Source organism: Pristis pectinata, chromosome 29 (genome assembly GCF_009764475.1).
Source record: "Pristis pectinata isolate sPriPec2 chromosome 29, sPriPec2.1.pri, whole genome shotgun sequence".
NCBI classification, from domain to species: domain Eukaryota; kingdom Metazoa; phylum Chordata; class Chondrichthyes; order Rhinopristiformes; family Pristidae; genus Pristis; species Pristis pectinata.
This window is the reverse complement of record NC_067433.1, coordinates 24,408,516-24,421,434: the sequence shown is the minus strand read 5'-3', so window position 1 is coordinate 24,421,434 and position 12,919 is coordinate 24,408,516. Positions and strand designations below refer to the sequence as shown.

The following is a 12,919-nucleotide window of genomic DNA, read 5'->3' as shown; positions in this document are numbered from 1 at the left end:
TATCCTCATTTGAATTTCTCTCCATTTTGATGATAGCTAATCCACTGAAGTTCATCTGTTATCTGTTCTTTCTCCTGATTAGCTTTTATTAACTGGCTGCTGTTTCATAAAAAATAAAGTCCCAGTGCTCAGATCTATTACCAGCTTGTCCACCTTTTATGATCTCGTGTTTGATTTAACATTCTCATTCACTTCCCATGTTAACCTATGGGTGGTTCATCTTTCTCACTGGTTCACCCTCACATCCCGCATCCGGAATTCAGTTCTTTGGTTCATGACGAGGCCTGCAGGGTTGTGGTCCTGGCGAATTCCACATTGTCCATGGGTCAGGATTTGCATGCAGAGAGCAAGGTCGGTGTCATTTTGTTGAGGGAGAAAGTCTTTTTCAGTGAATATCTGAGAGTCATATGTTTGATTGAGAGGGAAATTAAAGAGCTGATGCATCGTGCGTTACTTGAGCTATTTGGAGGTCCTCTATTCTCTCTGACGTGGGTGAAATTTCAGTGGAACGAGGGACGGAGAAAGAAGTGTATTGAGCAGAAAATTGTGTGAAACTCGTGATAGATTCAGTGGACTTGGAAGCGAGATTCTTCCAAATGGCGGACTGAGTTGAACAGTTTGATCCAGATGACAGGCAGTGAAGGCAGACATTTGGGTGACCATTGTCTTTCGACTACGTGGTGACCTCAATGTTTTTAAAGTCAGGACGGTTCACTGATGTCACTTTAGTTTGTGCTGTAAATATCCCAGGCTCAAAAAGACGGATTGAAAGTTTTTTTTCAGCGACCGTGAACATCAGGCGAATGAGTTCCAAATGTCCAAATGGAGAGGTTTCCTTTTCTATTAAAATAGGAATCCTTTCCAGCTGCGTTCCAGTGTCATAGACACGAATTACCTCCGATGTTGCCGGCAATTATCTCCACGAAAGCAAGAAGATGTACTTCGATTTCGAGATACATGAGCTCTTCTATGGTTTTTTGAAAATATACTGTCCTATCCTGGTTGTTCTTGGTGTCACCAGTAAGTCAGTAAATCGCTTTATTGTGCTGTGAATTATCCTTAACTGAATTCCCGATATACGGAGATGCGATTCATCCAGTACTTACTCTCGCAATGAGTCTGTTAACACGCCTCCGGTCCTTGCTCTGATCGTTATATCCACAGGCTCATTGGCGAGCTGCAACGGACCAGTAAATGGACACATCAATCTTTTTCTCAGTGAAATATGATTTGACGGACGTCAACCATTGTTGGGTTGCATTTTATGTTTGCACTGAACCCTTCAATACGACCTGACAGGTGTGTTTGTATGTGGACTGGATTATTGAACATGGTCAGGAACAGGAACGTGGACTGCGTGGATCAGTTCAGAAGGGAAGTGGGTGATTGACAATGATCACCGTGATCCAGTACCAGTCACACGTGGTACCAGTGGACTTGGATACAGCTTGCGTTGCAGTGAACACTGTTATGTTGCAGTTTTCATTCCAGATTTACTTAACTGCCTTTCTCTTTGTCGTTTTATGGGATGTATTCCAATTGTATGTTTGAATAGAACAGGCTAACACGCCAGTCGGAACGGCTGGGGAATACTTTGTGGTAGGACTGCAACTGTCTCTGTTCCATGTCCAGCTCCATCTCCCTCTAATTGTTTGTGTTTATTGTGACTTGAATACATTGAAGCTTGGATCACTTCATTGATACAAACGTCCTTCATCTCGTGGATCTTTGATCTAATTTCAATAGCTTTAATGTTCCATGTCACATTAATTGGGCAGGTATCCAACATACTGTCCGCAAGGGTTGCATAATCCAAGGTAGATATGGTCTGCTTAAAGGTACAAAAATACAATAAAACCCACAACAGTCGTCGGAAATCTCTGTTCGTACCCAACTAACTGCTGAAAATCTTTGTAATCGACACTCATCAACAGCAGTTTGAATGTATGTTTGTGATGATCCGCCTGGATACAGACAGCAAATCAAATCACTCAACAAGATTTAAAGGTTCGGAGTAATTTTCGGGGCGTGGTTAACTCGAAAAATCTTCCCCTCATAAAAACATACTAATTCTGGTTCCTTTATTTCAAGCATGTATACCTTAGCAGCAGAACCTACAATTGAAAACGATTTGAAAGTGCGCAACAAAATCTAAGATTGGAATTATACGACCATACTATCAGCTTCAGCATGTTCCTCATCAGACAGATGTCTGCACCATGAAGGAATTCTGTCACAGGAAGCTTTGCTCCTTCAAGATTATTCTTCGACTACACGAAAATACTGAAATTGTGCTCATTCTGTCTTGTTAATTTGTCTCTTCAGTTTTTCTCACAGTTAACCTGGTGACGATTGTGGTCCTCTCTGGCGGAAAGTGCGGTCTCTCCAGTTGTGTCACCCGCTACCTGTTGGCCATGGCAGCGGCGGATCTGCTGGTCGTTATCTTTGGTCTAACACTGAGACACATTCCAATTGTTCACAGCATGCTTTTTGTGAAGATCATCCCCATGTATAATTTCCACGCTGTCCTGCTTCACGCTGTCACGGAATGTTCCGTGAGGTTCACAGTCACGTTCAGCTTTGACCGATTTGTTGCGGTTTGTTGCGATTAGCTGAAATCTTGGTGTTACACCAAGAAAACGGTGGACTGTGCAAGAACAACCTCACATCGAGGCAGCTCCACACAAATACAGAGACTGAGATACTGATATACATATTTAGACACTCATAGAAAGATGCAGGCACAGTAATAGCAAGAATAAGAGACACTCGGTGATGGATCCATATACAGCTGCAGTTGGAGTCAGTGAAAAGTCCACTCAAGAGATGGGAGGTGCACGCTTACACAAATAGAGGGACAAGTACACTCAGCCAGGAGCAAGCAAGCGCAGGTACAAAGGGAAATATATTCACACACACAGACACACACACACACACAGACACACACACACACAGACATGCACATACAGATAGACACACAGACACATAAAAGAGACACTCACATACAAACAGACACATGCAGTCACACACACAGACACACACACAGGCACACACAAACAAACACACACATACACACACACACACACACACACAGAGCTACTCAGCAAAGCATTTGTAGAATACTAAATTGAAGAAAATAACAGAGCATAGATGGAAGCTTATTGCTGACAGACATCAATGACACGGACAATGTGAAGGGGATACACTGGTTGCGCGCATTTTAATATTAAAATACTAATTCCTGTGATCAATTCAGATGTTGTATGAAACGATGATTTCAGGTTATTGTGTATCGCTTGTAATTGCTGCTCACATTTTTGAACACGAAGATAACTCTTTCCATATTTCAATATAAACCGGTTGCATGATCAATTTGACATCTCTGCGGACCTCTAGAAAGTCGTTTTGGTGAGTGGGAAAAGTGATTGAACAAAATAAATCGATTTTAATCCGGAAGTTCTATCGAGGTTCTGTTTAACAGAAACATGGAAGTATTACAGTGGAACTGAGGACATTGTGCCATCGGGGACCTCCTGACACTTTGCAGTAGCAATACGACTTTTCCCACCCTCCGGCTTTTTCTCGTAGTTATTGCGGATCTTCTAAGCGGGAAGGGGTTCCTTCAACAGTTTAATTTCAAGCGAGGGCTGCCATCTATTCAAACATTCGAGTATATATTTTTTTCAATTCTTCTCAAGTCCCGAGTCAAATAAATCTGCTCAAGTCACATTTTCCTGAGGTAAGGTAAACTTAAAAGATCACAACATTTAGACAACCATTGGGGCGAGCAAGGTGGACCTTTCCAAGTCCTCCTTACATCCTCTGCCACAAGCTTTTTCCACGTTAATCTTGTATGTCTTGGAATATTCTGAATTTCAACTTTGCATAAACCATAATGTATTAAAATGAATAATATCCACGACATCCACGGTGATTGGTCCTCTATCTACAAAGACCGAAACGGAAAACCTGAAGAGAGCACAAATATACGGCTGATTATTGAGCTAACGTTAAAAGTTACAGCTCTGCTGGGGTGTTCTCAGTAAATAGGTTACACGCACTGCCTTCGCATTTGCGTGTCTCTCGGGGTGGCCAGAACGACGGTTATTTAAAGTGCAGAATGACTTTTTTTTCTGGCGGATTGATGGTGGCCATGATTGCCCCACACTCCCACTGCCAATTTGTAGACAGCACGTGTCCAAATGGAAGACGAGGTGTTGTTCTGCACATATTCATTGGGCTTTGTTACAGCACTGCAGGAGGTCACAGGCAGATTATTCGGTGTGGGAGTGGGATGTTGAATTAGTTTGCGGACAACTAGAAGTTCAGCTTTACCCTTGTGGACAGAAAGCAGGTTTTCTGCAAAGCGATCAATCAATCTGGTCTGGTTTCTCCAATGTGAACTCCAAATGCAGTACACTGGATTGGAAGGTTGAGTCCCTGCTTCGCCTGAACCGATTATTTGGACACCTGACTTTGAACAACAAGGTGCCCAACCAGACCCGGCGAATCGCCAAACAGAAGATTCGTTAATTTGCTGGATTTTCGAATATTTCTCCCAGTCACACAATCTCCTCCACTGTCCAGCTTTTCTTTCTGAAATGGATTGAGATCCAATTTCCAGGTTCAATATTGCAAGCAATTCTGGTCCAGTGCCACGTTCTCCAGTGTTGAACATTCTTGACAGTGTTGCCGTTCCCTGATTGGTCTCCCCATTTGTGCGGGCAGTGCCTTCAGTCGGAGCCGAATTTGCTCAGTTGGGAGAGCGTTAGACTGAAGATCTCAAGGTCCCGTGTTTCGGCAGTTTTTTTTTTATATTCTCTTTGAATCTCGCTGTCTCAGGGCACAATCGACGCGGAAGATTTATCAGTGGGCTGATACCTGGGTTGACATAGGTACTTTCAGTTTCAATGACATGACGGTGATTTCTATTTTATCTCAAATCGTATGTTCCTTCTGTAATGGGTGCGAAGTTTCAGAGCTGGTGTGTCCTCCCCTGCGATCCGACCTGCTGAAAATGCCGCACACTCCGGCTTCCCAGCTGCGGCTCCTCCCAACACCACATCACACAAAATGCATCGGGGAGTTGGAACACAGTCCCGGAACAAAATGCGCAGAATAGCAGACCCTGCGACAGGGGGACATGTTCACCTGCCCATATTCAGGAGACAGGATGTTGGAATCTGCTGCTCTATCTCTGACTCCGCCACTGTCCGCTGGGAGAAAGGACCTTCTAGTTGTTTCAACGCGAGAAGATGCTGGAGAGCAACTGGCCGCAGACGCTTTGTGTCATGTACCAGGAGGTACGTGTGTCTTTGTCATTACGTTTGGTGATTTCTCCGGTCAATCGGATTGACGAAGCCTCAGGTGTATCATAGATATTCGAAACGGTTGAAAAGAACATAGGTCCGATTGCATGCCAAGTCTCACAGTGAACTGCTGACAAACAGTGCGGGTTAAAAGAGAGACAGTTTTTGACTTACCGTTTCTCGCCATCACACAACAGCCACTGAGAGTGGAAATATGCACTTTTCTGTAAACTGATTCTGAGGATTTCCACCTTCCCCTTTGTTTTCGTTCATTCCCGTGTCCTCTCACCCATTCTCTTTCCTCTCTCCTGCCCTCATGACGAGTACATGCGGTGACCGGGGTGCATGCGGTAACCGGAGTACATGCAGTGACCGGAGTACATGCGGTGCAGGAAACCGTTTTCGAAAAGGGCGGGGTTTGAATTGGTTGTTTTGAACAGATCGAACAGATGTGGTGGAGGGCGTGAGCGGCAGAATGAACCAAAAACTTATGGTCGGTAAAACGACGGTGACAGCACTGGAATCTAGAATCTTCTGATGCCTTCACATCAATCACCGAAGTCAGACGCCTTCTCCATTAGGCCACACGGTCCCTTCCTGTTCCAGGATGCTGGAAAAAGAATTGAGAATGATACTGGGGCCGGCGTTCTGTGAGAAAGCGAGAAGAAGGAAGCGCGCTTTTTTTCAAGCACACAGACAATTAGCCGGTATGAAGTGTTTTGAGACGTCGAATATTCCCGTGACGGAACTGAGCGAACTCCCTGAAGAGGAGGAGTCTTCATTTCTGATCGAAATTTTATTAGTCCGTTTTCCCCGTTTCACCCCTTTCTGCTGACGGATACGTTGTACGCTGGTTCGCTGCGATGTGTGGGGAGAGCTGTTTCAGTGTCGTAACCAGTTGTGAATTAAGCAGACTACCTGAGGCAGGCGTGACGTTCCCTTCTCTGTGTGTCATCCGAGGCACCACACGGTTTCCCTCATCCACAACACCAGTGTTATAACGATAACATACTCAGGGTCCTGGATCCCAACACTATGTAAAGGACAGGTGGCATGAGGTGGGATGGTTTCGACGCTACATCGTTAGCCTGTTATTGTTACTCTCGTTAGTTGACAGTAACTGAGGTAAAGTAGTTAACCGTCATCTTTCCTTGACACCTATGTGGGGCGTGTTGAGTTGACAAGTGTCGCAGACAGAAGTTGCAGCAATGTGTCAGTAACTTAGAATCATTATCTTAAATTGTCTGCAGTTACATTTTCACCGGATCTGAAATATCGTTTGAAAATTACAGTAAATAAAGAACAGTGAAACCCTGGAATTATCTGCCCAACCTTTTCAGCCAGAAATCCGTAGAGTCCAGGATCCGCACCACGAAGGTTCAGTCGTGGTACAGCAGTTCCTCGTTGAAACTAAGTTCAGAGTGATGTCGCCCACAGGGTTGTACGTTGGGAGCTGGGGAATGAAATTACGATGGGGATACAGAGACTGCAGATGCTGAAGTCTGCAGCAGCACACAGATAGCTGGAGGAACTGAGCTGGTCAGGTAGCATTTATGGAGGGAAATGTTCGTCCAGCGTCTTTTACTGCTCCAGATATTTCCCTGCATAGATGCTGCACACCAGCTGAGTTACTCCAGCGCTTTGCGTGTTCAAAGAGATAAAGATATCAGAGCAAGATCTCGTGTGTCTACATGTGACATGAAACATTTCGTACATTATTATGGAAAGGCTAGATAAATTACCTCCTTCGGTTTGCACTCACACCACTGCAAACATATTCACTTTCAACTATTTCAATATTGGAGTCCCAACGAACAGCAAGACGCCAGGTATTAGAGGCAAAACTTTCGCCGTTGTCTTTGAGCGCCTCGGTTGGGATGATATACTTCTGTATAGATGTCAGTGTTATTCACTTCAGGAGCGTTCGACTGTTGATATTCACAGATGTAATCATCGGCTTCTTGGTCCAGTCAACAAACTGTGGAAAAATGAAATCTCAGATCTACTCCTCGCAGTTTCTGATTGATTGGCGGAAAGTCGAAAGAGATGAATCAACTGCTGAAGACATTGTGGGACATGCTGTTGTGAAAGAGAAAAACATCATAAAACTGAAGAAAAATCAGAGCATCACATGGTAGGTTGTTAACACAGCAGGATGTGTACACACAGGTTTGAGTCCAGTGGAATGAAATGGTCCAGTTCTGCATGGATAATGAACGTTCTAAAGGACAGAGAATTAGGGTAGGGTTGGTATCGAGACTGGAGGATTGGCGATCGCAAGACATCTGGGGATAGAACTGGGGCTAATTATTTTTTGATAGATATGGGTAAGTTTCAGTGCAAGATTTACAAGTTTGCCGAACTTACCATGCGTTCATGCAGAGCAGGAATTGCGGAGCATTAACGGTAATACTTGCACGAAGACTTAGAGAGTCTGTCTGAATCAGACCGTGGGGATGCATCCACTCTAAACCATTTTCTGTCCAGTCCTTCACCCTTTCCAGTCCGTGTGTGTTCGAGAATTATGCTGTCCCTCCACTCATTCTGCAACTATAATGTTCCTCTGCATCTTTACTCCACCGAGAAAATGCGATTTATTACCTCCTCTGCATCTCCAGGCTGAACGCGCAGATTGCTGCTTCAGTCCAAATGAGCCCCGAAACATTCCACAATTACCCGCTTGCCTCCAAGGCCTTAGTAAATTCCTGTGGAGCTTTTATTTTTTCTCACTTGGACAACCAGGACTACCTTTTGCAATGACTTCCTCACTTTTTGTCCGTTTAATTATCAGCGACAGGTTACCATACACCATTCCCATAATGAATGTAAAATGTCTGTCCATGGAGGTGCAACCATGTCAGCAGAAATGTAACCTGAGATAACAGAACAGTCGAAAAGTGAAAACAACACTGAATGCTGTTTGTCGGAAGTTAAGGAACAGGTGAAGGAAAATCGGCAGTTTCACCTGTCTTTCACACAGCAGTGATGAAGTCGAAAGCAACATTTCATCACACAGCGTTTTCCATGTTAACGTGGAACGTGTCTGGCAGCGTTTGCTGATTGGTGTTCTTCAGTCCGAGCACTGACCCGCCCTTCCGCAGTCCCCTGTATATTACGACCTGGACCATTCCCGGATTGACCTGTCTTCGGTCCAAAATCGGTGGCCTCGTACGTTGATCTGCCTGGCTCTGTGTTCAATCGCTCCTCACGTCCCCTCTGCAGGTAGGTTTCAATTGCACCGACTTCACAAAATGTGCATTCTGCTCCCTCTTCAGACGTTTCCAAAGTCTACATCCGCTCGGTATTCACCTCAGCGAACAGCTGGAGGAAGTCAAGGGGACGGGCGAAACCGGTCGTCACCCCATTTTCTCTCGACTTTTCATTCCATTCTCATTCCACCAAATGTCGTGAGAAATCTTATTGCAAACTTTTCCTTTCATGACTCAAAAACCATAACGGTTTGTATGAAGGTGAGAAAATGTGGAGTCTTGGTTTTTAAGTGAACGTGTTTAAAGCTCGTTACCCAAACCAACAGCTCACGGCGAGGATGGGATTCGAACCCATGCGTGCAAAGCACAATGGATTAGCAGTCCATCGCCTTAACCACTCGGCCACCTCGCCAGTTTTGCATAATCGGCCTATGTTTTTTTAACTCAAACAATCTTCTTATATGTCCCACACATTCACTTTCACGTTTTCCTTCTATTACAAGTTACATTTCTTGGTCACCTTGACCAGAATTTTAATCCGTTCCGAATCCTAAAGGTTTAGCGATTTTTCCAGATTATCAATTTGTATCGTTTTAGTGCAATCTATAATTTCCCCAATCAGTCCCGGCTAAATTGCTTTTATAATGTGCTTTTGGGCTTTGCGATCATATACTACATATTGAAATAAATACAGCGGGAAGGTTGTGAAACTGCATTGAATCTCATGACAATTGTCATGAGATTTAATGCAGTTTCACAACCTTCCCCAGAAAAACTGCCAATGGGTCCGACATATCTTCCTTTGCTAAGTTTGCTGTCAGATTCAGCTTCAACCTTCTTTCTCCTGGCGAATGAAACCTTCAATCCAGATGAGAATCCGGTGACAGGTGGGAGCAGAATTGTGACGTCCTTGAGACCTCCGGGCTAACAACCCTGCTGTGCCGTTTATAGCGTCTCCCTTTCTGTGTTACACTGAAGTGCATCAGGTCACACTTCCCATTCTTGGCAGAGCAAAGACAAGGGCATTTCCAAGTTCAGGATAATATCGGATCCGGTAAAGCTGCAGGATACGTGCAGTGATATGTGGGAAGAAAGTGAAGAATTTAGAGTTCGCAAAATATGACATTGTTATGTATTTGGAAAGTCCACGCTGTTGCAGGATATAATGAGCTTCACTCGTTTTTTTGTCTTTGGGAAGCGGATCGCGCAGTTGTACTTCGATTAGCGTGCATGAATAGGGAAGTTTCGGATATGGGCCAAACACAGGCAAGTTGGACCTGCTGAGACCGGCACCTTAGTCCACACGGTCGAGATAGACGAAGGCCCTATTTCCGTAATGGGTGACTCTCTGAGATCTTCGGTTTGAAGACAGAGCAACAGCTGCATTTAATTGAATATATGTCTGATTGTGTCCCTTTCAGGCCTCTTGATTTCTTGAAAACAGATTTAACAATGTTAACAGAGAAACAAAGGACTGCAGATGCTGAATACTCTATGAAAATCTATAATGCTGGAGGAATTCAATAGGCATGCAGTTTGCGTGGAGTAAAACAGGCAGTCAACGTTTTTCAGAATATTCCTTCAGAACGTTTCCGCCTGGTTTCAAACGAGCGGCCTCTCCCATGGTAGGCGAACGCGATAACCACTGCACTACAGAAGCACTGTCGAACACTTCCTGTAGACTGCAGCAGCAAGTCTGAACATCCCAATACCCAACGGACACTTCCAGATAGTTGTGTGCTTCTGTAACATGAAACTGGAGCTGAAATATCTGAAAAAAAAACACGTTCTCTGCCACAATAAAGGATGGAATCCATCGGACCATTCCCGCTGATCCCAACACCCGGGGATAATTATGTCGCTAAATAACGTGACTCCCGCTGAATCAAGGCGAGGGGTGCGAAGTGCACCAGACATTTCACAAAGCGTTCCTTTACGTGTGTGAGAGACGGAAGGAGAGAGGTGTAAATCTCACAGACGAAAGGGAAACAGTAACAGAGATAAATTAACAACAATGACGTCCACTGGAGTCTGTGGGAGAGAAACGGAGATGGAGACGAGGAGTGGAAGAGTTGGAAGGAGCAGTAGTGGGAAACTCAGAGACAGCGAGATCATGATGGAGGCGATTGCGTTTCATGCCAGGTTCTTGATACCGAACTGGTCATGTCCCTCGTCCGGCCGCCGCTGGGAATGAATTGTCGAGCAGATGTTCAAACTAAAATCGCATAGCATGTTTATTTACAGCAATATCTTTGGGCAGCTGCGGTCAAGCTGAATGGTAACGGCAGGAAAACGCGCTTCTTTCACAGCCTGGAGCAGCAGTCAAAATGGCGTTCCTGGCCAGGATCGAAACTGGGGACCTTTCGCGTGTGAGGTGAAAGTGACAACCGCTACACTACAGAGAGCGCCGAACCCTTTGTCATTTACACGAAGGGCTTTCATGGAACGCTGGCGTGGGAAGAGGCAGATTTGGCAATGTTTCGTCCGTGTTCAAAATGTCCACCAGCTGGTGAATAAATGGGCTCGTCCGGGATTTGAACCCGGGGCCTCTCGCATGTTATGTACTTCAGAACCCGAAGCGAGAATCATACCTCTAGACCAACGAGCCCACATCCGTCTGATAATCACAATGACACAATGAAACAGTTCAAATTTAGTTGTTGGAAGCCCACTGTCATTTCTGTTGCTGAATGTCGCAATCCGACGGAGATGAGAAAGGAATGGATGAACAGGAGAATGAAGAATATTCTACACTGACCATCACCAGGAATATTCACGAATTAAGAAGAATCCCTTTCTTCATAGAAATAAGTGAAGTAACTTCAGAGAAGATGGAAGAGAAGAAGGTGGAACAGAGAAGAAGAAAATACGAGAAGATCAAACTTTGAAACAGAATTATTATTATTGCATAACCCTGTTACAAATCCCAAGAACATCGAGAAATGCAAGTTGTATCGTTATTAAGTATCTTCTCATTTCCGTCTCTCGCTTCTCGCACAGAGAAAAAACAACAACATGGATGCAGTTCATTGCTGCTGAGCTCAGTGTAATTTGAGGATGACCAGACAGTTTCTGAGAAACATATTCTGGAAAAAAAATGTGCACTGAATTATTTTTTCTCTTTATAAGGAGAGACCGGTGCAGTTCATGTGGAATAATTCACACACAACGGTAATACCTTCCGTCAGAAAGAAAGTTCGGCGGAATTGAAACCCTGTTCCACGATAAATTGCCGATGGGATGTGAGTGGCGGCGACAGCTTGTACTTGTCACATTCAGCAAGCAGAGCGGATCGTTGGTCGCAGGGAACGTCACACAATTTCACTTCATTTAAAGCGCCAGACGAGGCGGGAAATCTGGTGTCCAAGCCTAGTACATACAGAATGGTATTAAATAACGCATGGAGTCACTTCTCTCGTCCTCGCAACGGTGCAGAGACCGACAGATTTATACCCAGACCTGCTTGAGAGCCAGAATTCAGAATACTGGTCTTTTCCAACGTCATTCGAGGAGAAATGTGTTCCCGGAGGTGAACAAATTCGAACGATCAGCCACCCCCATCGCTGGAAGCAAACTCATGATAGTTGCGTCGCCGTAGCCTTTGTTCTTGTCTCGTTCAACAGGAAAAATGAACAATTGGTTTCAAAGTCCTTTCCGTTTAAGGCGGTTGATAAACGCCGGTAAAACATTAGTTTGTTCATTTTATTTGTCATGAGGACTTATTATGAAGTTGTGGTGAGATCACACAAAAAGAGTTGAGTGTGGTGGCGAGGTGGCGGGAGAAGGACTGAGGGAGGTGCAAATGGAGGCGAGGCATCTTTCGGCAGATCAGGCCGAATTGGCACTGTGGAGAATCCATTCCTGGATCCGGTCACACAATGGTCGGAAGTGGGTGGATCCTGAATCTGAGGAAATGAGCAGCATCTGATGCAATTCCCAGCCAGATGATGCACAAAAGCTGGTAATGCAAGTTACATCTCATTGCTACATCTGTCTGACGGCGCCTGAGCTCCGTGGCCTAACTGGTCAAAACGCCTGTCTCGGGAATAGGAGGTCCTGGTTTGAAGTACCAACGGAGCCGTTCATTTATGAGGTGAATTGCCGTGTGATGAAGGCGGGTTCCATGCAAGCACAGCCAATCAGGCACCTCCAATCATAAAACTAAATGCTGCAAAAAGGAAGAGAACAAATCGAAACTTCCAGAAATGCTACCGGTCTTGCAGTGTTTGTGGAGAGAGAAACATGGGCGATCTGTTCAAATACATTACTTTTCCGATTACTTTGTTTTCAGTTATCTTGTGTTCCACTGTGTGTTTTTGTTTAGGGTGATAATTGTTTGCATAACGCGAGTGTGTCCTGCTTTGTGACCTTGCCCTTGTGCTGTTGACAAACTGGTTCACA

General features: G+C 44.7%; 2 non-coding genes across 2 annotated transcripts; both read right to left on the bottom strand.

Annotated features, from left to right (window-relative positions):
* Window positions 1-8,848: 8,848 nt before the first annotated feature.
* Window positions 8,849-8,930, bottom strand: trnas-gcu (transfer RNA serine (anticodon GCU)). The gene has a single exon. It is a non-coding gene; the product is annotated as a tRNA-Ser (tRNA).
* A 2,107-nt stretch (window positions 8,931-11,037) lies between these two features.
* On the bottom strand, window positions 11,038-11,126 carry trnap-cgg (transfer RNA proline (anticodon CGG)). Its single transcript is given in 2 exon segments — window positions 11,038-11,073; window positions 11,091-11,126. It is a non-coding gene; the product is annotated as a tRNA-Pro (tRNA).
* Window positions 11,127-12,919: the final 1,793 nt, after the last annotated feature.